Source organism: Balaenoptera physalus (genome assembly GCF_965194825.1).
Source record: "Balaenoptera physalus genome assembly, chromosome: 3".
Taxonomy (NCBI): domain Eukaryota; kingdom Metazoa; phylum Chordata; class Mammalia; order Artiodactyla; family Balaenopteridae; genus Balaenoptera; species Balaenoptera physalus.
In genome coordinates, this window is record NC_138890.1 from 67373180 (window position 1) to 67401006 (window position 27827).

Genomic DNA, 27827 nt, shown 5'->3' on the forward strand with positions numbered 1-27827 from the left:
AAGAATGAAATTTTGCCATTTGTAACATGGATGGACCTGGAGGGTATTAGGCTTAGTGAAATAAGTCAGACAGACAAAGACAAATACTGTATGTTATCACTTATATGTGGAATCTAAAAAATTAAACAAACAAGTGAATATAACAAAAAAGAAACAGACTCACAGATATAGAGAACAAACAGTAGGGAGGGGAAGGGGGGCAATATGGGGGTAGGGGATTAAGAGGCACAAACTACTATGTATAAAATAAATAAGCTACAAGGATATATTGTACAGCACAGGGAAAACAGTCAATATTTTATAATTACTATAAATGGAGTACAATCTATTATACTCCATAATAGAATTTTGAAAAATTTGGAATCACTATGTTGTACACCTGAAATTAATATTGTAAATCAACTATACCTCCATTAAAATAAAAATAAAATTAATTTGGTAGGAAAAAAAAGTCATTTTCCCACTTCTTTATCAAGGTCCAATATAGTTATCATGGATTTAAGGCTGGAATATCCTAAAGTCCCACTAATGAACTCTTACCAATCTACCATCTCAGAGAAGCCGAATGCAAACAGGGCTGTATGAAACTAACCAAAATGGGACTTCTTAGACCTACCAACGATTTTTAAGGCAGAAACAATGATTCTCCAGCTGATCTACTTTCCCCGTAAAAGTAATGCCAACCAGATGGTCCCTGGACAGAAAGAGTGGGATTCTTACAAGTTATATCAACTGCTCCCTCACCTAGCCTGACTACTGTGGGGCTCCAGAACCTAGGGCATCAAAGGAGAGGGATTTGGCAGGCTCCAGGTTACAGGAAAACTTTCATGAGTCTTGCTCTTCCTCTCAAAGCTTATCCCAATAAAAGAGCATCTATTTGCGCTCTGTCTTAGTGATGTCGCTGTTACTGCCCAGTGGGAGGAGCCAGAGTGAAATATTAGGCTGGGTTTTGGAGGGCCACAGAGGAACCTTTCCAGAGAACACCTCAACACAATGCATCTAAAACCGAAGTCCCTCTTTGGAATCCATCCTCATCCCCTCAAACCTGCTGCTGCTGCTGCTCCTCCTTGTCCTTCTTTCTCCTCTTCCTTTGAGGTTCCCTATTTGGCTAATATAACCATGACTACCTTCCCATCACCTTTCCGGAAGACTCCCTGACTTTTACCCTCTGTGCCCTTCCATCCACCATTCAGCCTCTGAAATGTCTCTCCAATTCCCCCTCTCCATCCCTGCTGCCTCAGTTGAGGCCCTTGCCTCTCACCTAGACTCAAGCCATCACCAGCTCCCTACTTTAGGATCTCCCCATGACTGTCAAGTCAGGGCTTTTGATAAAATACACTCACGGCCATATGTCACTTCTGGGCATAAAAACCTCTGGCTCTCAGGTCCATCTCCTTCACAGGTCATACCTTTGTCCCCTCCAAGCCCTGCCATTCAGAAATACAGGCATCTCCCACAGAGCAACTAAGCCTGTGTGCCACAACTACTGAGCCTGCACTCTAGAGCCCGCAAGCCACAACTCCTGAAGCCCGCGAGCCACAACTACTGAAGCCCGCGTGCCTAGAGCCTGTGCTCCGCAACAAGAGAAGTCACTGCAATGAGAAGCCCACGCACTGCAACGAAGAGTAGCCCCCGCTCGCCGCAACTAGAGAAAGCCTGCGCGCAGCAATGAAGACCCAACGTAGCCAAAAAGAATAAATAAATAAAATAAATAAATTTATAAAAAAAAAAAAAAAGAAATACAGGAATCTCTCACTAAACACTGCTGGCAAGAAAATGCTAACCAGGAGCCTCATTCCCATTATTTAAATGGGAAAATTTTTCATGCATTACATCTCAATCCAAAATCCTCAACCAATTTTCCAAGCATAAAACACAAAACACAGTAAAATGCCTGTGTATAAGCAACAAGCTAACGTTAGGTTGTAAAATATTTTAAAATTTATATTTCTGTATTTGTTTATTTAATAAATTGTGGTAAAATAAGGATGTAAAATATTTAAAACTGTACTTCCTGATCACTAAAACATTAATATGGCCTCTTTATCCATATAACATGCTACATGTCCCTTTAGTTGACATTCAGAGCCTTTCCAGTTGTCTTCTGTGAACTTTGATATGCTACCAATATATTTGGAATAAACTTAAAGGCTTTCTCTGTTGAGCTCCCTCCCTCATCACTTTGTTTAAAAATGCATTGCCGGGCTTCCCTGGTGGCGCAGTGGTTGAGAATCTGCCTGCCAATGCAGGGGACACGGGTTCAAGCCCTGGTCTGGGAAGATCCCACATGCCGCGGAGCAACTAGGCCCGTGAGCCACAATTACTGAGCCTGTGTGTCTGGAGCCTGTGCTCCGCAACAAGAGAGGCCACAATAGTGAGAGGCCCGTGCACCGCGATGAAGAGTGGCCCCCACTTGCTGCAACTGGAGAAAGCCCTTGCACAGAAACGAAGACCCAACACAGCCATAAATAAATAAATTTAAAAAAAAAATGCATTGAGTTTGGGGGACATATATCTAATATTTTCCCTATGTAAGTATTGGTAGAAAAGGATTGTATTGAAAGGCATATATGTTCTTTTTTTTTTCTATTGGTTCTTTATTACAGATCTTTTTAAAAAAATATTTATTTATTTATTTATTTATTTATTTTTGGCTGTGTAGGGTCTTAGTTGCAGCACGTGGGATCTTTCCTTGTGTTGGGTGGGCTTCTCTCTAGTTTTGGCATGTGAGCTCCAGAGCATGTGGACTCTGTAGCTGCGGCTCGCAGCTTCTCTAGTTGTGGTGTGTGGGCTCAGTAGTTGCCCCGTGGCACGTGGGATCTTAGTTCCCCGACCAGGGATCAAACCTGAGTCCCCTGCATTGGAAGATAGATTCTTAACCACTGGACCGCCAGGGAAGTCCTGAAAGGCCTATATGTCTATGAAGAAATGTTCTACGTGGAAAACTGGGGAGAAGTTCTGTAGGGTATGCTAGCTCTTATTCTTCCCAGAATACCCAGGAGTTTTTACACCTCTGTGCCTTTGCCCACACTGTCTCAGTACATCTGTCTTTTCCCATGTGGGGAACATGCAATTGCCCTTTGAATGTTTTCATCCATCCCTCTAACTTGGCTCTTACAGTCTGGCTCCAATACTACCTCCTCTTTGATTCTCTCCCTGGCTATTACTCCCAGCAGTATTAGGTGTCCTGCATTACTTTGGACATTCCTCTATCAGAGCTCTTGTTTTTATATTGTAGTATTTTCAGATCCACCTTATACAACTCTGAATATGTATCAGTCAGAATCATCTAGATGATGCTATAGTAATAAATCACCTCTGAATCCCAGCAGAAGGACACAACAAAAGTCTCTTTCTTAATCACACTATGGGTGTGCCCTGCAGAGCAGCTGTCCTCCACGTGTTGGCTCAGTGTTCCAGGATGCTTCCATCCTATTGTACTGCCATGTCAGCAATTGCTGTTGCCATTCCCTTGGAGAATCACACCTCAGTTCTTAAAAACTTCCACTTCGGCTTCCCTGGTGGCGCAGTGGTTGAGAGTCTGCCTGCCAGTGCAGGGGATGCGGGTTCGAGCCCTGATCCGGGAGGATCCCACATGCCGCGGAGCAGCTGGGCCCGTGGGCCACAACTGCTGAGCCTGCGCGTCTGGAGCCTGTGCTCCGCAACGGGAGAGGCCGCGATAGTGAGGGGCCCGCGCACCGCGATGAAGAGTGGCCCCTGCTTGCCGCAACTGGAGAAAGCCCTCGCACAGAAACGAAGACCCAACACAGCCATAAATAAATAAATAAATAAATTAAAAAAAAAAAAAAACTTCCACTTAAATCACATTGGTTAGATCAAGTCACAGTGCCATAAATAACTTCGAGGGGCGGGGGGAAATACAATTCTCTCATGTGCTCAGAAAGAGAGGAGAGTCAGACATATTAAAGAGTAACACTAATATCTAACACAATAGACCCTCAACAGATGTTCGCAATGTTCCAATGTTTTGTCAAGGGGGGAACCAAACTACCGTCTACTGACCGTTTACTGTGGTTAGGACTTTCTTAGACATTTTATATCACTATCTCAATTAATTCTCATCACAAGCCAATGTGAGATAAAATTATTCTTTTTTTATGATATGGAATCAAAGGTTCAGAGAGGTTAAATTATTGGCCAAGGTCACACAGCTAATAAGTGATACAGCTGGGATTCAAACCCTGGTATGTCTCATTCCAAACCCCCCATAATTTTTTTTTTCCCTCCCTTAATTTCTGAGGAAGTCATATTCTCTTGACCTTAAGAAATCAGTGAAGTAGAAAGATGGCTGACCAACTTATTTACCCCTTTAAAAGCCCTGTCTCTAAGTTCAGTCACATTCTGAGGTACCAGGCATTAGGGCTTCAACATACAAATTTTGGAGAATACAATTCAGTCCATAATACACATTAAAAAGAAACATTTTCCTCTAGCATCTGGGATGATACAGAGGCTTACCTCCACGAGGAGCAGACAGATCCCATGTTCCCTCCATTTTAGGAATCCACAGAATTTTGAAACAGCAGGCTGTACATCTGAAAAACAAAGTGCTGACACACGTGTGGAAAAACCAACTCGGGAGGCCCCAGGGTTTTCCTGATGTAGTGCATCATGGACATTCCCACAAAGTAGCTTCTGTGAGGGCCTCTCAGGCAGGTCAGGTGAACCTCATGGCACCCTGGTATGTACCCAGCCCCAGAGCCAGAAGCTGTACTCCCCTGTGGGCCCAAGTCCTGGTGAATATTTCTCACTGAGAAAGTTCCCTATTATAGGTGACTCCAAACAAAATCCAAGGCAAATGCCAGATGGCTTCCCATCCTTCTACTCTGCAATCCATTCTCAGTGCTACTTATGAAACAGAGCTGAGCAGCCATTCCTCTGGATCCCCAGCACCCATAGGAAGAGCCGTAGGCGATACTGAGGATAAAATGAGAACATCTCACGTGCAACTACTCAGAGTTCCAGAAAGAGCAAAGAAAATGGGGAAGAGGAAATATATGAGGAGACAATGGCTGAGAGTTTTCCACTGTTGATGAAAACACCAATCCATGGCTTCAGGACATCTAGTGAATCAAGCAGGATAAATTAAAAGAAACCAATACCTAGATACATATAGTAAAAGCCTAAAACACCAAAGGGGAAAAAAAACTTAAGAGCAGCCAGAGAGAAAAGATAGATTGCCTACAAAGGATATATAATTAGAGTGAGAGCTAATTTCTCAACAGCAAAAAATTAAAGCCCAGAAACAGCACAATGTTACATTCAAAATGCTAGAAAAAACTGTTAACCTAGAATTCTATGATCAGTGAAAATTTCCTTCAAAAATAAGGATGAACTAAAAACATTTTTTAAAAATTGAGTTTATTTTTTTAGGGCAGTTTTAGGTTCATAGCAAAATTGAACAGAAAGTACAGATTTCCCATATACTCTCTGACCCTACACATGCATAGCCTCCGCCACTATCCACATTTCCCACCAGAGTGGTACAGTTGTTATGATCTATGAACCTATACTGCTTATCATTATCACCCGAAGTTTACATTAGGGTTCACTCTTGGTGTTGTATGTTTTATGAGTTTTGGCAATTGTATAATAACATGCATCTGCCATTATAGTGTCATACAGAATATTTTCACTGCCCTAAAAATCTCCTGGCTCCACCTTTTCATCCCTCCCTCCCTCCTTAGCCCTGGAAATCACTAATATTGTTACTGTTTCCATAGTTTTACATTTTCCAAATGTCATATGGTGTCTTTTCATAGTTTGATAGTTCATTTCTTTTTAGTGCTGAATAATATTCCATTATCTGGATGTACCACAATTATTTATCTGTTCATCTAGTGAAAAACATCTTGGTTGTTTCTAAGTTTTGGCAATTATAAATAAAGCTGCTGTAAATATTTGTGTGCAGGTTTTTGTGTGGATATACATTTTCAACTCATTTATCTAAATACCAAGGAGCATGATTGTTGGACTGTATTAGTTTTTATTAGAAAATGCCAAACTGTCTTCCAAAGTGGCTGTACTGGGGGCAGGGGGAATTGGATGAAGGTAATCAAAAGGTACAAACTTCGAGTTATTAGATAAATAAGTACTAGGGGTGTAATGTATAACATGATAAATATAATTAACACTGCTGTACATTATGTATGAAAGTTGTTAAGAGAGTAGACCCTAAGAGTTCTCATGCCAAGGGAAAATTTTTTTTCCTATTTCTTTAATTTTGTATCTATGTGAGATGATGGATTTCACTAAACTTATTGTGATAATCATTTCATGATGTATGGAAGTCAAACCATTATGCCATACACCTTAAACTTATACAGTGCTGTATGTCAATTACACTCAATAAAACTGGAAGAAAAACAAAACCAAAAACAAAGTCACTGTATCATTTTGCATTCTCACCAGCAATGAATGAGAGTTCCTGTTGCTCTACATCCTTCTAGCACTTGGTGTTTTGGAGTTTGGCCATTCTAAGAGATGTGTAGTGGTATCTTGTTATTTTAATTTGCAATTCCATAATGACAGAGGATGTTGAGCATTTTTCATATGCTTATTTGCCATCGGTACCTCTTCTTTGGTGAGGTGTTATTCATGTCTTTTGCCCATTTTAAAATAGGCTAAAAACATTTTAAGAGGAATAAAAACCGGGATAAACCAATAAACTCTCACTAAAAGAACTTTGATAGATTGCACCTCTGGAAGGAGAAAAATCATCTCAGAAGGAAGGTCTGAAATGCAAGAAGGAATTACCCAGTTACTATTTTATACAGGATGATATTATTTTCTTCCAGAAATGATTTATTTCACTTTAGCATAAGGACAGGCCATCTTAATTTAGTCTGAGATGGGTGATAGAAAGTTGGGCTTTGGTTTTAACAGACTGGTTTATTTTAAGTTAGTTATTATTCTGAGAGTATAAATCTTCAGGGGTCCCAACTGAAAACCTGGCAGTATTTACAGGAACCCCACCTACCTGGTGGGCACTGAACTTCCATTTTTGTTCCTCTTTACCCATGAGACCGCCTAAAACTCTGCTTTATCCACAGTCCAGTCCCTCAGCCACAGCTTTTCTGTCAGCTTCTCTGTGGCTCAGCTCCTCAACCTCTAGACCAATGCTTACTGGTCAGTAAATGCCTCAAGGCAAAAGCTATGCCACGTCAGGCTCACTTCTAAGTTTCCTTCTCTCTAGGACCTTAGTATCTTAAGTCTTCACTGCCTTGTTAGCTCTCTGATTTTTAAAATAGATTTTTAAATCTATTTAAAAACAGCTTTCTTAATTGTTCTTAGCCAGAGGGCTAGTTTGTGCAAGCTGGTCTAAGTCTGAGGGACGACTGGACATTGAATAGCATGTTGATTGATTATCCACCTTTCTTGCCTCTAGGAACAACTTAAGGTAACAGCCATCACTATAAATCCCTAAGCGTCAAAGATCAAGGCACCCTGGTTGCCACTATAGCCTTGCTGCCAACTGTAGTAATTATGCCCACCTTTTCTCTGATGATTAAGTGCCCCCAACCTGGCCACTGCCATTCTAGGGATCCCATCATGCCCATTGATATTAGGGAGTCAATGGAAGCATCCCCCACCTTCAACCCAGCTTACAGAGAACATCCACTACCAAGCTATGCAATGATGCCTGTTTCTCCTCACTAGTGCATCCCTTGCTGTGTTAGTGAAGGAGTGTTCTCTGTGCCCTCTAGGGAACGTAGTCAGAGCTTCAACACCACAGAAAGGAAGTTCTGGCACCTCCATTTCATATTCTGTACGCCATCATCAGGGTCAGGTTTCAAAGAGCCATTCCAGCAAACTGTCAAGATTAGCTCTAGGTGTTCTTGCCAAAACATTAAATCCTGAGTCAGTGAGTAGCCCCCATGTCAATGAATTCAAACCTACTCAACTCTTATGTTCTTCTAGACAAATAGCCTCAGGACCACTATGCTCTGGATTCTGACAGTACATATTAGTGAGTTCCTGCAGGCCTTTCACTTCCTTGCCAAGACTGTATGTCAGTTTTAAAGCTATTGCCTCTCAGCTTCAAACCTACTTTCTATACTCTGCTGGAACTGGGGTGCTGCAAACCAATTTCTCCTTTGCCAGCTGTTTCTCTGTTAGAATCTGTCAATAGCAGAAGCTAGACTAGGAGGCTGGAGGAAGAAGGGACTTGCTCCTTTCTGTTTGCTTCCTATTCCTTATTTTTGTTTCCTACTCCTGCCTTTAATATTCTTATTCCTAACCCTAAGGTTAACCCTGGCAGCAACAGTTTGTTCAAGTAGCAGCAACTGATTACAGTTTGCAGTTTTTCCCATATTCATAGAACCAACCTCAGCACAACCTCATTTCCCTCTGGGACCGCAGCATCAGCCAATCAGCACCCCCTCAGAGGTCTGGATCCCATTCCCATAAACCCATTTCCTGAGCTCAGAAATACTACCACCAGTGGGGCAGTGCCCCCTTCTCAGAGGTCTGAGTTTCAGGCCCTCCAAGGTACTAGGTTTTAATATTGTTAACCCTTTCCCTTTGATCCCCAGCCATACAGGTGGTAACTGCTTCCCACAGTTGCTAGCTTCATCAAATACCTTATTGTTCCCTTTTTATTTTATTTATTTATTTATTTATTTTTGTCTGTGCTGGGTCTTCGCTGCTGTGCGTGGGCTTTCTCTAGTTGCAGCAAGCAGGGGCTACTCTTCGTTGTGGTGCGCGGGCTTCTCATTGTGGTGGCTCCTCTTGTTGCGGAGCATGGGCTCTAGGCGCATGGGCTTCAGTAGTTGCAGCACGCAGGCTCAGTAGTTGTGGCACATGGGCTTAGTTGCTCTGCAGCATGTGGGATCTTCCTGGAACAGGGCTTGAACCCGTGTCCCCTGCATTGGCAGGTGGATTCTTAACCACTGCGCCACCAGGGAAGCCCTCCCTGTTCCCTTTTTTAAAAAATGTTTTTTTATTGTGGTAAAAGTCACATAATATAAAACATACTATTTTAACCATATTTAACTGTACGGTTCAGTGGCACTAAGTACATTCACATTGTTGTGCAACTCTCACCATCAATCCATCTCCCAAATTTTTCACCTTCCTAAACTGAAACTCTGTCCCCTTTAAACACTAACTCTCCATTCCCCCTCCCCCCTCCCCTCCCCTGGTATCTACCAACGTACTTTCTGACTCTATGAATTTGACTATTCTAGGTACCTCATATAAGTGGAATCAAACAGTATTTGTCTGCACTTATTAATGTGTATTGGAATGCATTTTTAAGGTTAACTTAATATATGTCCTGCAAACAGACTGTACCTTCTCTTTTTTTGTCCCTGTGCTATACAGTAGTCACTCACCAGCCAACTACGTCATACACAGTAGTGTACATATGTCAATCCCAATGTCCCAATCCATTCCACCCCCTACCCCCTTGGTGTCCATACATTTGTTCTGGACTTCTGTGTCTCTATTTCTGCTTTGCACATAGGTTCATCTGTACCATTTTTCTAAATTCCACATATATGCATTAATATACGATATTTGTTTTTCTCTTTCTGACTTACTTCACTCTGTATGACAGTCTCAAGGTCCATCCACGTCTCTGCAAATGGCACAATTTTGTTCCTTTTTATGGCTGAGTAATATTCCATTGTATATATGTACCACATCTTCTTTATCCATTCCTCTGTTGCTGGACATTTAGGTTGCTTCCATGTCCTGGCTATTGTAAATAGTGCTGCAATAGTTTTTTAAGGAACCTCCATACTGTTCTCCATAGTGGCTGTATCAATTTACATTCCCACCAATGGTGTGAGAGGGTTCCCTTTTCTCCACACCCTCTCCAGCATTTATTGTTTGTAGATTTTTTGATGATGGCCATTCTGACCAGTGTGAGGTGGTACCTCATTGTAGTTTTTTTCTTTTAATAAATTTATTTATTTATTTATTGGCTGCGTTGGGTCTTTGTTGCTGCACGCCAGCTTTCTCTAGTTGCGGTGAGCGGGGGCTACTCTTTGTTGCAATGCACAGGCTTCTCATTGTGGTGGCTTCTCTAGGCACATGGGCTTCAGTAGTTGTGGCACACGGGCTCAGTAGTTGTGGCTCGCGGGCTTAGTTGCTCTGCATTATGTGGGATCTTCCTGGACCAGGGCTCGAAACCGTGTCCCCTGCATTGGCAGGTGGATTCTTAACCACTGCGCCACCAGGGAAGCCCACCTCATTGTAGTTTTGATTTCCATTTCTCTAATAATTAGTGATGTTGAGCATCTTTTCATGTGCCTCTTGGCCATCTGTATATCTTCTTTGGAGAAAAGTCTATTTAGGTCTTCGGCCCATTTTTTGATTGGGTTGTTTGTTTTTTTTTTTTTATATTGAGCTGCATGAGCTGTTTGTATATTTTGGAGATTAACCCCTTGTCAGTTGCTTCGTTTGCAAATATTTTCTCCCATTCTGAGGGTTGTCTTTTTGTCTTTTTTATGGTTTCCTTTGCTGTGCAAAAGCTTTTAAGTTTCATTAGGTCCCATTTGTTTATTTTTGTTTTTATTTTCATTACTCTAGGAGGTGGGTCACAAAAGATCTTGCTGTGATTTATGTCAAAGAGTGTTCTTCCTATGTTTTCCTCTAAGAGTTTTACAGTATCCAGCCTTACACTTAGGTTTTTAATCCATTTTGAGTTTATTTTTGTGTATGGTGTTAGGGAGTGTTCTAATTTCATTATTTTACACGTAGCTGTCCAGTTTTCCCAGCACCACTTATTGAAGAGAAAACCATAATTCCAAAAGATACATGTACCCAATGTTCACTGCAGCACTATTTACAATAGCCAGGACATGGAAGCAACCTAAATGTCCATCAACAGAGGAATGGATAAAGAAGATGTGGTACATATATTTTTCCCTTTTTGCTTTTCTCATTTTCAAATGCCTGCCTAACAGTTATTTATATTCAATTCTCTCTATTAAAGTAACTGGTATAGCTTCTGTCTCCTGACTGGGCCCTAATTGATACAGGCTATCTGAGATCTGACTGTGATTATTAGCCCAGAGGCAGTGAGGGATGTTGAGGGAGGGTCACAAGGAGAACAAATGTCATCATGTGAAGCATATGTTTCAGGAGAAATAATTATTCTGTCTCCAAGCAAGGAGAAGCTACTCTACTCTGGTAATAGGGAAAGGGCTGCTTATGCCAGTTAAGGAGGCCTCAGAAAAACTGGGGCTTTCAAGAGTCTCAGGTTTTCCCATCCAAAATTTCCTATCACAGGTCTCATGGTCTTACTCTTTCCCTATAAGAGCCCCAACTTTGATAAAGAAGAATGTCAAAGGTACACAACTATTCTCCCTTGAAGTGCTACAAAGACCTGCAAATAATCAGACCCTGAGCCTAATTTTCAGCTCAGTCTGCCTTATGGCTGTAGGAGATAAGGGTCTGCTATAAAGTTGCCATAGACATATCCTAGTATTCGGAGCATATCTTAAAGTGGAATTAGAGTGCCCTGAGCCTATCATTCTCGTTTGGTAAGGTCTTCAGTGCTGTCAGAAGAGTCAGTGTATTCTGCAATCCTTATATAATAATTAACATGGTTCCCATAAGTCCCAGCCACTGTAACTGCCATTGCCTTGCTCTCCATCTGCCCTTCACCCAAATTAACCAAAGTTTAAAGCTTAAGACATCTGAAAGCCACTGCATGGCAGAAGTTATTGCCAGGACTTCCCGGGTGGTCCAGTGGTTAGGACTCTGCGCTTCCACTGCATGGGGCATGGGTTTGATCCCTGATTGGGAACTAAGATCCTGCAAGCCGCGCAGAGCCACCAAAAATAAATAAATAAATAATTGCCAACCTACTTATTCTCAGCAGTAGGTTCCTATTACTCTAGAGAGGTGAGCGATCCAACTCCAAAATTTCATCCCAAGGGTTCATTACACCTGATACCGATTGTCATAGCCCAGGTCTCCTCAGAAAGCAGAGCCTGAGGCAAGGATTGAAGTGCTGACACTTTATTTGGGAGTTACAGTAAGTCCCCTACATACGAACCTTCAAGTTGTGAACTTTCAAAGATGCGACCGTGCCCCTGTATGCCAGCTGTTGTACTGTACTGCTGTACTTTTCAAGGTACTGTACTGTAAGATTAAAAATGTTTTATTTTTTGTGTTTGTTTGTTTGTTATGTATTATTTGTGTGAAAAGTATTATAAACCTGTTATAGTACAGTACTATATAGTAGATTGTGTTAGTTGGGTACCTAAGCTAAATTCATTGGACTTACGATCAATTGGACTTACGAACGTGCTCTCTGAATGGAACTCATTTGTATGTAAGGGACTTACTGTATAAGCCTAGGTTGGTGAGGCTGAGGAAAAGGGGGAAGTGAGGGGAGAAAGAAGTGAAGCAATGTGATGTGATATACTGGCCACAACATCACACGGAGGCAGGAAGAAGCATAGCAAGTCTCAGCAGGTACGTTTGCTTGTCTCATGGAATTGCTGCAGAAGTGCTGAAAGGAGAAAGTATACCTTAGAACAGTGCAGAGAAAGGGCAAAGGAGAGACGAATTGATATGCCAGACTCCCTTTTCTCTCCCATACCCCATTTTTCAAGGTTTACTCCACAGGAGCTTACTTCCCTGAACTTCCAAACCACATCACCCAGTCATCAGCAGCCACATAAGAAGCCAGACCTCATTCCACACCGTGTGGCATTTCATCTACGTCTGCAAGTGAAGGGGAGAAGCTCTGAGAAGGCACACAAACATGTGTCCAGTACAAACAGGAATTCCCAAAACTGATGTAAGAAGGCAAAGAAAATCGGAAGGGTTCTATAACCGTTAAAGAAATTCAATCAATCATTTAAAATCTTCCCACAAAGAATACACAAAGGCCAGATAGTTCTATAGGTAAGTCTCCACAAACTTTCAAGTCATATGTAATTCCAAACATATATAAACATTTCCAGAGAATAAAATGGAATATTTTACAATTCATGTTATGAAGCTAATATATATTATAATAAAATCAGAAGGGGATTGTATAAGAATAGAAAATTATGATCCTATACTCACTCATGAACATGGATGCAAAAACTGTAAACAAATGTTATTAATTCAAATCCAGCATGTATAAAAAGATATTACATAATAAACTAACTTGAGTTTATTCCAGGAATTCAAGATTCAATATTAGAAAATCTATTAATATAATTTACTACATTAACCAATTAAAGAGATAAATCACATTATATCAATGCAAAAAAAATTACTGAAATTTAAAATCCATTTATTATAACTACTTTTAGCAAAGCTGAAATAGAAAGGAACTTCTTTAAGCTGATAAGCTTACAGCAAATACTGTGCTCGATGGTGACATGTAAAAGCATTCCTCTGAAAGCAAGGACAATGCAAGAATGCCTGCAGGACCACTGTATGTGCCCTGCACAATCCCAGGGAGCACCATTTACACCATAACCATTGCAGATTTGAATATGTATCATGAGGATTCCTACCAGACAGGAGTAAAGTATCTTGAGGAAGAGGCTTTTTCGTCCAATTTGCACAAAGGCTTTATATGGGCAAGTGGTGGCCCTGGATAACGTTAACTCCATTTCTGTTAAAAACTGTGACTGATGGTACTGGACTTTGCAATAAGATTTTATAAGTAGTACTAATAAATATGAGGATTGTAACAGAAGACACAAAACTCATACATACATACACATATATACGTATATATGTATGTATATATGCAAATGATACAATATGACAAAAATAAAACCCAAAAGAAGATAAAGTCCGTCAAATGATTATAAGGAACAAGACTTCATCAAATTGCTGGATCAATATGCAAAATCAATTATATTATTACACATCACCAACAAATAGAAATGCAAGTTTAAAGAAGATATCACCTATAATACTTACAAAAATATAAGGTGCCAAAGAATAAATCTAACAAAATATGAGAGAAAATTCAAAATTTTACTGAAAGACATTTTAAAAGGACCTTAACAAATGAAGAGATCTACTATGTTTATGCATATAAAAACTCAATACCATAATTTGGAACCTGATCTAAAAATTCAATGCAACTTCTATCAAAATCCCAACAGTTTTTTTCATGGTACTTACTTAGTTGATTCTAAAATGTCCATGAAAGAATGAGAGTCTAAGAACAGGCACTGCAATCCTAAAGAGGGAGATCACAGAGAGAGAACTTGCCCCACTAGATACCAGGCTTTAATAGCTAGGTCAGTCTGATACTGACATGGGGTAGAGCAGTGGTTCTCAACAGAGGGCGATTTTTCCCCCAGGGAACATTTGGCAACTTTTGGTTGTTACAGCTGGAGAGGACGGAGGGGATGCTACCATAATCTAGTGGGTAAAGGCCAGGATGCTACTAAACATCCTACACTACACAGGTCAGCTCCCACAGCAAAGAATTATCTCATTCAAACGCCAACAGTGCCAAGGTTGTGAAATCCTGGGGAGAGAGGTAGACCAACAAATAACTAACAAAAAATACGACCTTGGGGTGGGCATATCCAGCAGGAAACAGCTGGAACACTCATGTTAGGCAACTTGAGGAGAGTTTACTTAATAAAGGGACCATTATAAAAGTGAGAACAGGGTATAGGAAAACCACGAGGGAAAATGCAGTCCTCTGGGGCTAATCACAGGAGCTGTAACAGAAGAGGGAATAGTTACTGAAACTCTGAGCTCCAGAGGGCTGTGTGGAGAGGGCCACTGGTAGGAGCTGGGACACTCAGTCAAGGGACACAGCCAGCATGCAGCAACCTTGCAAGGAGAGAGCTGGGAGGACATGTACCCTGACTTGACTGAGCTCCCAGCCAAACCCAATGGGGAGCCCGTGAGCAAAGAAGTCATTAACGTAGTCCACACAGGTCTCTGCCTCCCAGGACTTGGGAAAGGTTAAAGAAGGGGTGGGAGAGGGTCTGAAGGAGCAAACAGAAGCTCTCCAGTGCCAACAGAAGGATTTCGTAAATAAACCCCCAAAGTACAGATTATTAAGGAGAAGACGGATAGTCAACATTCCTCAAATTTACCATAAGCAGAGTGAAAAGACAAGCCACAATCTAGGACAAATATTTGTATCATGTATAAAAGACAAAGGATTAGTTTCCAGAACATGTAACAAAGTCCTCATAATCAATAAGAAAAAGATAAATAACCCACTAGGAAAAAAAAGGTAAATGACATGAATAAGCATTTCTCAGAACAGGAAACACAGATGGCCAATAAACATAAAGAGATGTTCAACCTTGTTAGTAGTCAGGGAAATGCAAAATTAAACCACAATGAGATAACATTTCACACCCACCAGACTGGCAAAAATGAAAAAGTCAGATATTACAAGTCTTGCCCAGGATGTGAAGTAAAAGGAATTCTTACACGTTAAAGTATAAGTGTAAGCAGGACAGTAAACTGGTACTTCTGAAATGTAGTACCTAGTAAAATGGAAGACGCATGTACTCTTTGACCCAGAATTTCAATCTACTGTGTATTCTAAAGAAATTCTTACATGTGTACATCAGGAGCTATAAGCAAGTATGTTCATAACAGCACTGGGTTTTTTTAAATAAATCTTTTTATTTTAGAATAATTTTAGATTTACAGAAAAATTGTGAGGAGAGTACAGAGTACTCTACACCCAATTTCCCCTCTTATTAACAGCTTATATAAGAAATGTACATTTGTCACATTGATGAACAAATACTGATATGTTATTATTAATTAAAGTCTATACCTTATTCAGATTTCCTTATTATTTGTCTAATGTCCTTTTTGAATTATTGTTTTTAATTGCTAAAATTGGGGGGAAAACGTAAATATCCACCAGTAGATAAATAAATTGTTGTTTATTCATTCACCAGATTACAGTAAATACAGTAAATGAACGTATAGCTACATGGGTCAACATGGATGAATCTGAAAACATTTTGTTGAGCAATAAAAGTCGGTTTTAAATATATCCAACATGATCCCATTTATGAAAAGGTCAAAAGTCAGCAAAATACAATCATATATAATTTGAGGATGTTTACATATGTGATAAAACTATAAAGAACAGCAAAGAAATAATTAACCAAAAAATCAAGACAGTGGTTACCTCTGGTGGGGATGGAGTGGGATGCTATAGAAGAGACATCTTCACGGGGATAGGGTGGTGGGCACATGGGTTTTTATTTTGTTAAGCTTTAAACTGTCCGTGTACATTTTATTTTATTTTATTTTATTTTGTATGTTTGATACATTTCATAATAATAATTCTAAAGCTCTTACCCCCTTGCTCTTTTTTTTCCCCCTAAAGCGTATTTTCCACACAGTCCTCATCCTCCAGAATTCTGGCTTAAGGGAAAAGGTGATGCGTTAGTGTCAGAGGAAACAGGAACCCCAGCCCTCCATGCCCAAACCAAAGAAATGTGATTATGTCTCTTATCATCCTTTCAAATCCCACCACACATCATGGTGCTTCCTGTTTCTCAGAAGCTGAAAAAGGTGCTGACATGATGTAATGAGTGGAAGCAAGGCTGTTTATACAGATCCACCCAGAACCCTGGGTACCACCCCAGTGGACAGGCTGGACTCTCAGCTGTGGTCAGGTGCAAAGGCCAAACCCAGGCCCCTAGTTGGGGAATGGCCCCAAGTTTCAAGATTCATGGAGCAGGTGCCTCTTGCTGTAAGAGTGAGCAAGGCCATGTCATCTGCCCCCAAAGAAGCCTTGTACCACAGTGAAGGCACTGCTGGGCTCTGGGCTTCGACTCCAGCTGGGGCCTGGGGATGTCTGCCACCACCTGTGCCCTCAATTCCTCCACATCCATCCTTCCCTTGTCTGGGCACATGATTGTTTATCCATCACCCAGAAAACACTCACCGAGCACCTGTGATGTGCCACTGTTCTCAGTGCTGGTGACATGGCAAGGAGCAGGACACAGGCCTGCTCTAGCAGCATTACAGCATTACACCAGCAGACAGGTCAGACAATAGGCAAATGAAACAACTATAAACTGTGGTAAGTGCTATCCAGGAAAAACAGACAAAGGTGGAGGAAAATAACCCCATGCCAAGGTATAAGTATGAAAGTCAGGGTACCCAAGTTCAAATTCTACTGCCTATTCTCTGGGTAAGTTAACTAACCTTTCTAGGCCTCAGTTTTCCTTTCTATAAATTGGAAGTGATAAACAAACTTACTGTATAGAGTTGACTGAACATTTATTCTTTCAAAAAATATTTGCTGAGCACCTCTATGTGCCAGTCACAAAGGATTAGTAGTGAAGATGACAGCAAGGCCTTGCCTACAAGGTGCTTACAACGTAGTGGAGGAAGTCGCTGGATAAGCAAAGGCCATTTCAGGTAGTGATAAGGGTTAGGTACTGATATGACAGAGGGAGATCAGGGAGGTGCTGGGGAGCAAGGGCCACCTTACATGTCAGGGAAGGCGTCTGTGCTAATGGTGAAAAGGAGCCAGCTCTGTGGAAGTCTGTGGGAAGAGACTGCCAAACAGAAGGACTACCAAGTGTGAAAGTCCTGAAGTGGTGTGAACTTGGTGCGGCTGAGGAGCAGCAGGAAGACAGAGGTGGCTGGAGCACATTAGTTGAGGGTCAGGAGACAAGGCTAGGGAGGGAAGAGAGGGCCCATGCAGGCCATGAGAAGACTTGGCATTTCTTCTACTATGGGAACTCACTGAATGTTTAAAGCAGAGGAGGGACATTACCTGACATGTTCTTAAAAGATCTCTTGCATCTGTGTAGAAACAGATGAGTGTACTAATGTTTAATAAAGAAAATAAGTTAGGAGGCTATTGCTCTAGTGTTGGTGGCTTGAACTTGGGTCTGCGTGGGATACAGGATGAACAGTGTGGGATGGGCTAGAGGAGGCAGAATCCCATCATGCAGGGCTTGTAGTGGGACCACTCCCTGCAGCTTCTTCCCTGCCCTTGGGATCCATATCTGAACTCCACTTTCTGTTGGAAAAGCCCTCCCCCTCTTTGAATTCCACCCTCTCTGTAGGTAGTAGGCCTCTCTGGACCTAGGGTCCCTGCCTCCTTTCTCCCCACCTGCTGCCTCATAACCCTGGAGCCCTCTTGTGTAACTCAGATGAATGCTAGGCTCATCCAGCTCCCGAGACCTGGATGAGCAGCCTCCAACTCCCATCTGCCCACATGCAGCATTTGCCAAGGCGGCCGCATGTCCCAGGGGCTTGTGTTCGCATGACCATCACTGGGTTCCTGCTCCTGCTGTTTATCCAGAGACTCTACGAGTGCTGCTCCTAGAATGCAGCCCTTTCCACTGAATCCTGTTCACACAGCAAAGCTGACCAGCCACCCAGATCTCTACGACAGAGGCAATCTCAAACTGAACACTAGTGTTCCTGGTCTTTGAAGTCATGTGGTGGATTTTCCTCTTCTCCATCCCCTTTTTCATGCCCCTCATCTCCAACTTTGTGCCATCTTGCCAGCTCCCCATCCCTTCTCATCCAATTCCAGTTCATTTCTAATACAGAGCAATTTCCTAGCCCTTTTGGGACCTCAGCTCCTATTTTCACCCAGGGACCCACAATCTCAGCTTCCCGGCTCCCTCTACTGTCTGACCCAGGTATTTCCCCAAGAATTCCTACTAACACTGGATACTGTGACTGGCTGCAAGGCTGCCATTGAAGCCCCTGCACATATAGTCATCCTAAGAGTTTAAGGTGCTTAAGACATATCAGAAAACAAATGAAACCTGTCCGACACAGAAGCCTAGGCTGAAGGAAGCCAAGCTCGGTTTACACAGTTTTCAGGGGCGTTCACGTGCCCCAACACCGCCCTCTGGTGGCTGACAGATGTTAATTCTAAAACCCACTGTTCCCACCTCTGAGGCCAAGCACCAGCCTTCCCCACCTTGATGTCCAATGGCTCATTCCCCAGGTGTAGACAGAGCCACGTCCTTGGACCGAGTTCTGTCTTCTGCGAAGGAGCCATTAGATTTCTGGGGGCCTACCCAGTTGAGCCTCAGCAGTGGTCTGAGTCCAGTCAAGGAAAGAGGTCAGGTGGGACCCTGAGCTTGAATGGCCTAAGGGATCTAGAGATCACCACCCATCTTTGGTCTCAAGTCCTTCTCTTGACCACTTCATATCTCACAGCTTTTTGACCTCCACCCTAAACACTGCCCCAGTGGGCAGCAAGAACAAATCCAGGGGACAAGGGTGACTCTGGCCAATGGTTAGAACCATATGCACTGACAATTAAAATTGTGTCCAAGCATCACTTTTTCTCTCCTCATCCCTCAGGCTCATATCAGTGTTAGCTCCATCAGAGGAAGGGGCCTGCCTTACTCATCCCTCAGATGTTAGCACAGTGCTGGCAATCCACAAATTTCAGACGGCAGAGTGAACGGATGCAGGGATGGATGCGTGTAATGAATGTGGCTCATTCGCTCCCTCTTGCCTTCTCATCCTGCCTCTAGAATGCAGTGCGCTGTGGCTCTTAATAGCTTTCCACTTAACTACCTCCCCTACTCTCCCACCTCCAGCCCTCAAGTGACAATTTTTCTGGTTCCCCCCTGGCCTTGGTCTCCAAGATCCGCCCTTGTTGTCAGAACACTGGGCTAGGTGTGTCAGGAATCCCAGCTCTGCCATCAATGAGCTCCTGGAGTTTCTCATCACCCCATCCATAACCAAAATGGGGCACTCCCAGCCCTAGGAAGTAAGTGGAATGAGAAGGTACCCAACCTTACTTAAGACTGTGATGTCCTATCCCAGAGCTGCAGTTCTCTCTTTCAGCAACAAAAGTGTTGCAGGCATGATGTAAAAAAATATATACATTCACAAATGTATAAGACAAAAGCCTCCCAGAAGTATCCTCCATTAGTTGGGGATATGTTGTTACTTTACAGCCTCGGTGTCTTTCACTTTGCCAGGAGGGCACTTAATTATCCATCTTTCATACATGGGGAAAGTGAGAATTAGAGAGGCTAAGTAACTTGCTCAAAGTCCCACAGCTTGTGAATGGTAGGTTGGGATACAGAATGAGGACAAAAGATAAGTGCTGGGAGAGCATTCTGAAAAGAGAAAAAGTTTTCTCAAGTGCTCAGCTTTACCATCAGCTGGCCGTGTGTTTTCTGTCACTCAGGCTGTGGATGCAAAGGTTAAACAGTGTTAGCAGTAGCCAGCTACAGGAGGATTTCTAAGTTGGGTGGGGACTGGGGTGGGTGGGGGTGTGCTCCAGCTTTGGGCTCCCACATTTTCTTTTCCTGTAACTCTGGGTTACAAAACTCAATTTCCTTATCACCAGACCCTGTGCTCCTTGAGGGCAACCACTGCATTTTATTCTACCACTTTAATGAGGTATAATTAACATAAGAGAAACTGAACTTAGTTAAAGTGTACAATTTTTAATGTTTGGAATCTGGTTGCACCTGTGAAACCATCACCACAATCAAGATAGCGAACAGATCAATCACCCCCAAAAGTTTCATTGTACCACTTAGCAATCCCTTCCTCTACTCTTTTTGTGCCTCCCCTCTCCTAGGCAATCATGGGTCTGTTTTCTCTCACTATAGTTTGCATCTTCTAGAATCGTATAAAAATAGGATCATCCTCAGCCTGGTTTCTTTGACTGAGCAGAATTATTTTGGGATTTATCCATATTGTAGTATATATCAATACAGCTGACCCTTGAACAACATGGGTTTGAACTGCAATGCGTCCAGTTAAATGAAGATTTTTAAAAATAAATACATATATGTGCTGTAAATGTATTTTCTTTTCCTTATTGTTTTCTTAATAACATTTTCTTTTCTCTAGCTTACTTATTTCTAAGAATACAGTATATAATACATATAGAAAATATGTGTTGGGGAATTCTCTGGCAGCCCAATGTTAAGACGCTGTGCTTCCACTGCAGGGGGCACGGGTTCAATCCCTGGTTGGGGAACTAGGATCCTGCAAGCCACGTGGCGTGGCCAAACCAAAAAAATGTGTGTGTGTGTGTGTGTGTGTTAATCGACTGTTTATGTTATCTGTTAAGGCTTCCAGTCAACAGTAGGATATCAGTAGTCAAGTTTTGGGGCAGTCAAAAGTTATATTCCGATTTTGACTGTATAGGGGAATCGGCATCCCTAACCCTTGTGTTGTTCAAGGGTCAACTGTAGTTTATTCCTTGTTTGATTTATTTTTAAATTAACATACAGTTAAAAAAATTTTTTTTTAGTGAACAGTTCTATGAATTTTAACATGGGTATATGTGAGTTACCAACACCACAGAATCAGAATACAGAACAAAAAAATCCTTGATGCTATCTCCAACTCCTCTGCCCCTAACCTCTGGGAACTATGATCTGATCTCCATCAACATAGTTTTGCCTTTTCGAGAATGTCATATTAATGGAATCAGGCAGCACATAGCTTTTTGAGATCAGCTTCTTTTACTCAGCATGATGACTAAGAAATTCACCCAAATCATGTGTTCATTTCTCTCTCTTTTTTCTCCCTTCCTCCCTCCCTCTCTCCTTCCCTCCCTTCCTTCCTTCCTTCCTCCTTCCCTCCCTTCCTCCCTCCCTCCCTTCCTCCCTCCCTCTCTTCCTTTTTTTTTTGAAGAGTAGTATTTCATTGAATGGATGCATGAGTTTATCCATTCACTTGTTGCATATTTGAGTTGCTTCCAGTATTTCACAATTATAAATAGAGCTGCTATAAACATTTGTGTACAGGTATTTGTGTGAACATACATCTTCATTTATCTAGGATAAACACCTAAAAGTAGGATCGCTGGATGATATAATAAATGAATGTTTAACTACATAAGAAACTGCCAAATTGTTTTCTAAAGTGGCTATATCATTTTGTATTTCCATCTGCAACGTACGAGAATTCCAGTTGCTCCGCCTCCTCACCAACACTTGGTCTTGCCAATATTTTTTATTTTAACCATTCTAATAGATGTGTAGTGATAGCTCATCATAGTTTTAATTTGCATTTACCTATTAATGATGCTGAAACAGTTTCATTTGATGTAATTATTGATATATTATTGCTTAAGTCTGCCATTTCATTTTTTTGTTCATTTTGTTTGTTCTCTCATGTCTCATTTCTTTATTTTCTTGTCTCTGCCTTTTGAGTTCTTTATATATTTTAGATATGTCTTATCCAATATAGGATTTCAAATATTTTCAAATCTATGGCTTAACTTTTCATTTTCTCGATGATGTCTTTTGAAAATCAAAAGTCTTACATTTTGAAGTCTAACTTGTCAATTTTTCATTTATGGGTTGTGCTTTTGGTATTGTAGCTCGGAAATCTTTGCTTAATCCAAGGTCACAAAGATACTCTCCTACGTTTACTTCTAAACATTTTATAACTTTAGTTCTTACAATTCTGTCTATGATCCATTTTGAGTTAATTTTTGAGTGTTATATGAGGTAATTATGTAACTTCTTCTTCATGCACATAGATATTCAATTGTCCTAGCACCATTTGTTGAAAATACAATTGAATTGTCCTGGCACCTTTATTAAAAATGAATTGACTATAAATGTAAGTGTTTGTTTTAGTACTCTCAATTCTGTTCCAAATATATATATGTATAAATTTGGATATACATATATATTTATCTTTTGTCAATACCACACTATTTTGATTACAGTAGCATTATAGTAAGTTTTTAAATTTTTATTATTTTTCATTGAGTTATATTTGAAACACAAGATTGTGTAAGTTTAAGGTGTACAATATATTGGTTTGATACATTTATATTGCAATATAATTGTCATAGGAGCAGTTATTTTATTGTTTTGATGCTATTGTGAATGAGATAGTTTTATTTCTTTCTCAGATGTCTCATTGTTAGTGTATAGAAAAGCAACTGATTTCTTTTTTTTTAATTTAAAAAAAAATATTTATTTATTTATTTTGGCTGTGCCAGGTCTTAGTTGTGGCACCCGCAATCTTCGTTGTGGCATGCGGGTTCTTTAGTTGCAGCATGCGGACTTCTTAGTTGCAGCACGCGGACTTCTTAGTTGAGGCATGCAAACTCTTAGTTGCATGCATGTGGGATCTAGTTCCCTGACCAGGGATCAAACCCAGGCCCCCTGCATTGGGAGCGCAGAGTCTTACCCACTGGACCACTAGGGAAGTCCCAGAAAAGCAACTTCTGTATTGATTTTGTTTCCTGCAACTTTACTAAATTCATTGATTAGATCCAATAATTTTTTAAGTTGAGTCTTGGGGATTTTCAATATATAAGATCATATAATCAGCAAATACAATAATTTTACTTCTTCCTTTCCAGTTTGGATGCCTTTTATTTCTTTGTTTTGCCTGACTGCTCTAGTTAGTACTTAAGAGTACTACGTTGAATAAGAGTGGTGAGAGTGGGCCCGCTTATCTTGTTCCTTATCTTAAAGGAAAAGCTTTCCATTTTTCTCCATTAATTATAATGTTAGCTGTGGGTTTGTTGTATATGGCCTTTATTACAATGAGGTATGTCCCTTCTATTCCCAATCTATTGAGGGTTTTTATCCTGAAAGGATGTTGCAGTTTGTCAAATGCCTTTTCTGCATCTATTGAGATGATCATATGATTCTTTCTTTCATTCTATTAATGTGGTATATCACATTTATTGATTTACATTTGTCGAACCATTCTTGTATCCCAGGGATAAATCCCACTTGGCCATGGTATATAATCTTTCTAATAAGTTCTCAGCTCAGTTTGCTAATATTTTGTTGAGAATTTTTGCATCTATGGTCACCAGGGATATTCGTTTATAATTTTCTTTTCTTGTAGTATGCTTACCTGGCTTTGGTATCAGGGTAATTCTGGCCTCATAGAATGAGTTTGGGAGTGGTCCCTCCCCTTCCATTTTTGAGAAGAGTTGGGGAAGGATTGGCATTAATTCTTCTTTAGATGTCTGGTAGAATTCTCCTGTGAAGCCATCTTGCCCTCGAGTTTTCTGTATTGGGAGGTTTTTGATTACTGGTTCAACTTCCTTATTTATTATTGGCCTGTTCAGACTTGCTATTTCTTCCTGGTTCAGTCTTGCTAGGTTGTATGATTCTAAGAAATTATTCCTTTCTTCTAGGTTATCTAATTTATTGGTGTATAACTGTTCATAGTAATCTCTTATGATCTTATGTGTTTCTGTAGTGTCAGTTATTATCTCTCCTCTTTCATTTTTTATTTGAGACTTTTCTCTTTTTTTCTACTAGTCTCAATAAAGATTTGTCAATTGTTTATCTTTTTAAAAAAGCAGTTCTTAGTTTCATTGATCTTTACTATTGTTTTTCTGGTCTATATTTCATTTTTTTCTACTCTGATCTTCATTATTTCCTTCCTTCTGCTAACTTTGGGCTTAATTTGTTCTTCTTTTTCTAGTTCCTTGAGGTAAAAAGCTGGGTTTTTATTTGCAATCTTTCTAATTTCTTAATGTAAGCATTTATCACTATAAACTTCCTTCTCAGAACTGCTTTTGCAGTGTCCCATATGTTTTGGTAAGTTGTGTTTCTATTTTCATTTGTTCTGAGATATTCTTTGATTTCTCTTTTGATTTCTTCTCTGACCCTTTGGTTGTTCAGGAATGAGCTGTTTAGTTTCCACAATTTGTAGAGTCTCCAGCTTTCCTCATGTTGCTGATTTCTAGTTTCATACCACTGTGATCAAAAAGATACTTGGTATGATTTCAATCCTCTTAAATTTGCTAAGACTTGTTTTATGTCCTACCATATGATCTTTCCCTGAGAATGTTCCATGTGTATTTGAAAAGATAGGTCAAAACAAACAACCACAATTCCTTGAGAACAGGGCCCATTCTGCTCCCTCTGGTACTGAGAACCTAAACTGGGAATTCAGGCTGTTGTCTTCAAGGCTCTCACCAAGCTGGGGAGAGGGGAATGGTTAAGTTAAAACACCACAAAATTCTCCTACCAAGATTCAGCATTTTGTTTTGTTTTTCTTGATTAAGCATCTCTCTGGTTGATGTAAAATTTTGGTAAGTATGCAGAGTTCCAATAAAGTTGATTCTGACAGTTTTTGCCAGTTTCTCTGCTGCTTTTGTGTAGAGATAGGCCTTTGGAATTCCCTACTCCTCCATATTTGCTGACATTACTCCTAGACCATTTATACTTAATGTAATTACTGATATGGTCGGATTTATGTCTAGGGATTTTATTATTTGTTTTCTGTTTTCCCTTCCCTTTATCCTGAGTATATTTGGATCGTTTGAACATTTTTTTTTAGCATTCCATTTAAATGCATCTGTTGTGTTTGTAATTACCTCTCTCTTTTTTTTAGTGATTGCTCTAGGGATTACAATACAATATACATATTTCCTTTTCAGGTCTGCTTAGAATAGACATTTTACCATTTTAAACAGAATGTAAAAACTTACCATCATGTAGCTTCCTTTACTCTCCCCTCCTTCTGTTGTAGTTTTAATATATTACATATACATACATTGAAAACACCATCAGAAAATGTTATAATTTTTGTTTTAAACATAAAACATTTTTTAAAGAACTCAAGAGCAAAAGAGTAGAATGTTAAATTAACCAGATTTTACCATTCTTTTGGTCTTCCTTCATTCCTGATACTCCAAGTTAACTTCTGGTATCATTTCCCTTCTGTCTGAAGAAATTTTTTTGGAAATTATTTTACAACAGGTCTGCTGTCAAGGAATTCTCTTAGATTTCCTTCATCTGAAAATGTTTTTATTTCACTTTCACTCCTGAAGGGTATTTTTACTGGATACAGAATTGTATCCAATTCTGGGTTGATAGTTCTTTTCCTCTTGTACTTTAAAGATGTGATCCACTTCCTTCTGGTTTCCACAATGAAACTTTTTTTTCTGGCAGATATAAATAAAGTGAAATATGCACATACATATATTAAAATATATACATCTTTTAATATATTCACATACCATAAATACATATAATATATAATGAAATATATAGTGAAATACACACATACAGGTGTGTATGTGTGTGTGTGTGTATGTATCTTCAGTTTTCAACAGTTTCATTATGATACATATGGGCATGAATTTCTTTGGTTTATCCTGTTTGGGGCTTGCTGAGATTTTGAATCTGTAGGTTTATGTCCTTTACCAAATTTGGGAAGTTTTCAGTCATTATGTCTTCAAATTTTTTGTCTTCACTGCACTCTTCCTCCTCTCTTTATGGAACTCCAATGACATGAATGTTAGACTTTCTGGTATTGTCTTTGAGGCTCTATTCATTTTTTTTTAAAATCTTTTTCTCACTGTTACTCAGATTGGATAATTTGTACTGGCCTATCTTCAAGTTTACTTACTTACTGACTCCTCTGTCATCTCTGTTCTGCTCTTGAGCTTATCTAGTGAGTATTTGATTTTGGCTCTTATATTTTTAAGTTCTAAAATTTTAGTTTCTCTATCTATCTTTTATTTATTTGTTAAGACTTTCTATCTTTCCACTTATTTCAAGAGTGTTAGCCTTTACCTTTTAGAGCATTTTCATTATAGCACTTTAAAATCTTTGTCATTTAATTTCAATATCTCACTGTTGGCCTTTTTTTTATCATATTTTACCATGCAAGTTGAGATTTTACTGGATCTTTGTACGCCAAATAATTTTGTTTTGAATACTGGACATTTGAATTTTATGAGACTCTGGATCCTGTTTTAATACTATGGAGAATGTTGACATTTATATTTTAGCAGGCAATTGACTCTATTGGGCTCAGGCCACAAATTCTGACCAGCCTACTGTGGATTGTGGTTTCAATGTTAGTTCCATTTTCAAAGGCTTTTCAGTGCTGTTTAGATCTGTCCTGTATGTGCACCCTCCAGTGGTCAGTCTGAGAACAGACGGTGGTTTATTTTTTAGTTTAGTTCTCAAGTCTTTGGTGTGCTGCTTAGGATCAAATCCATGTATGCTCATCTTGGGGGTGAGCCCAGGAGTTCATAAACAACTTTATGGAGTCAGTTTCTTGAGTGCTGCCTTCTCCACAATCTCTTTGGAACTTTTGGGTTCTCTGGGGCTCCTCTTTTTGGTTCTCTAGCCAAAAACCTGGAGTTTCAGTTACTTTGCTTTGTTGTGTACTTCCTGCATCCAGGGCTAAGTGGTAAAAGGATGGAGAAAGAGAGAGCAAATGAAAGAGGAGAGCAGTTAGATTTGTCCCGATCTCTTGATACACCTCCAATCAGAACAAAGGTTTCTCTCCCTCAGAGTTTTAGGTGCCTGAAAGCCTCAGACTGCAGCAGGAATGTTAGGGGGCTGGGGTATGAGAGAATGGAGAAAAATTTTTAAAGGGGTATTTCCTCACTCTCTCTTAGCATTAGGAGTTCCTTTTCCATTCTTCAAACCAGAACTAGAAGGGTTCTCCTAGAGTTTTCACTGTCTGTGGCCCAGTTACCCACTTTCAGGTTTCAGGATGCTTTGAGTCTGGCCCAGGGAATACTGGAGGGAAAATGGAAAACTCACCCCTAGTTCAATGGTACTCCAAATTCTGCTTTTCTTCCCCAATTCACCTGCTACTATTTACTCTTGAAAGTCTTCCATGCATTTTGTCTAGGTTTTAATGTTGCATTCACTGGGAGAGACAGGGAAGAGGATATTTACTCTATGTTACCTAGTTCATTCCTTTTTACTGCCACGTGGTATTCCACTGTATAAATATGCTACAATCTATTTATCCATTCTCTTATTAACGGTCATTTTTGTTGTTTCCAGTTTCTGTCTTTTACAAATTAAGCAGCAATAAACATTCATGTACAAATCTTTGCGTGAACACATACTTTCATTTATTTTGCATACATACCTAGGAATGGAAAGCCTAGGTTATATGGTAGGTGTATATTTAACGTT

The 27827-nt window shown here is 40.2% G+C and overlaps 1 protein-coding gene across 4 annotated transcripts in view; it reads right to left on the reverse strand.

The window, feature by feature from the left end:
• Positions 1–11978: 11978 nt before the first annotated feature.
• The window catches only part of LOC309657628 (uncharacterized protein), a 107310-nt gene continuing 91461 nt past the window's right edge, over positions 11979–27827 (reverse strand). For 2 of the 4 annotated variants that reach the window (XR_014261867.1, XM_082455370.1), the window contains one exon: positions 11979–25825. The gene's annotated coding sequence lies outside the window, so the exon portion shown is untranslated. Of the gene's footprint in view, positions 27078–27827 lie in introns of all 4 variants that reach the window. The other 2 variants (XR_014261866.1, XM_082455371.1) reach the window with 2 other exon arrangements.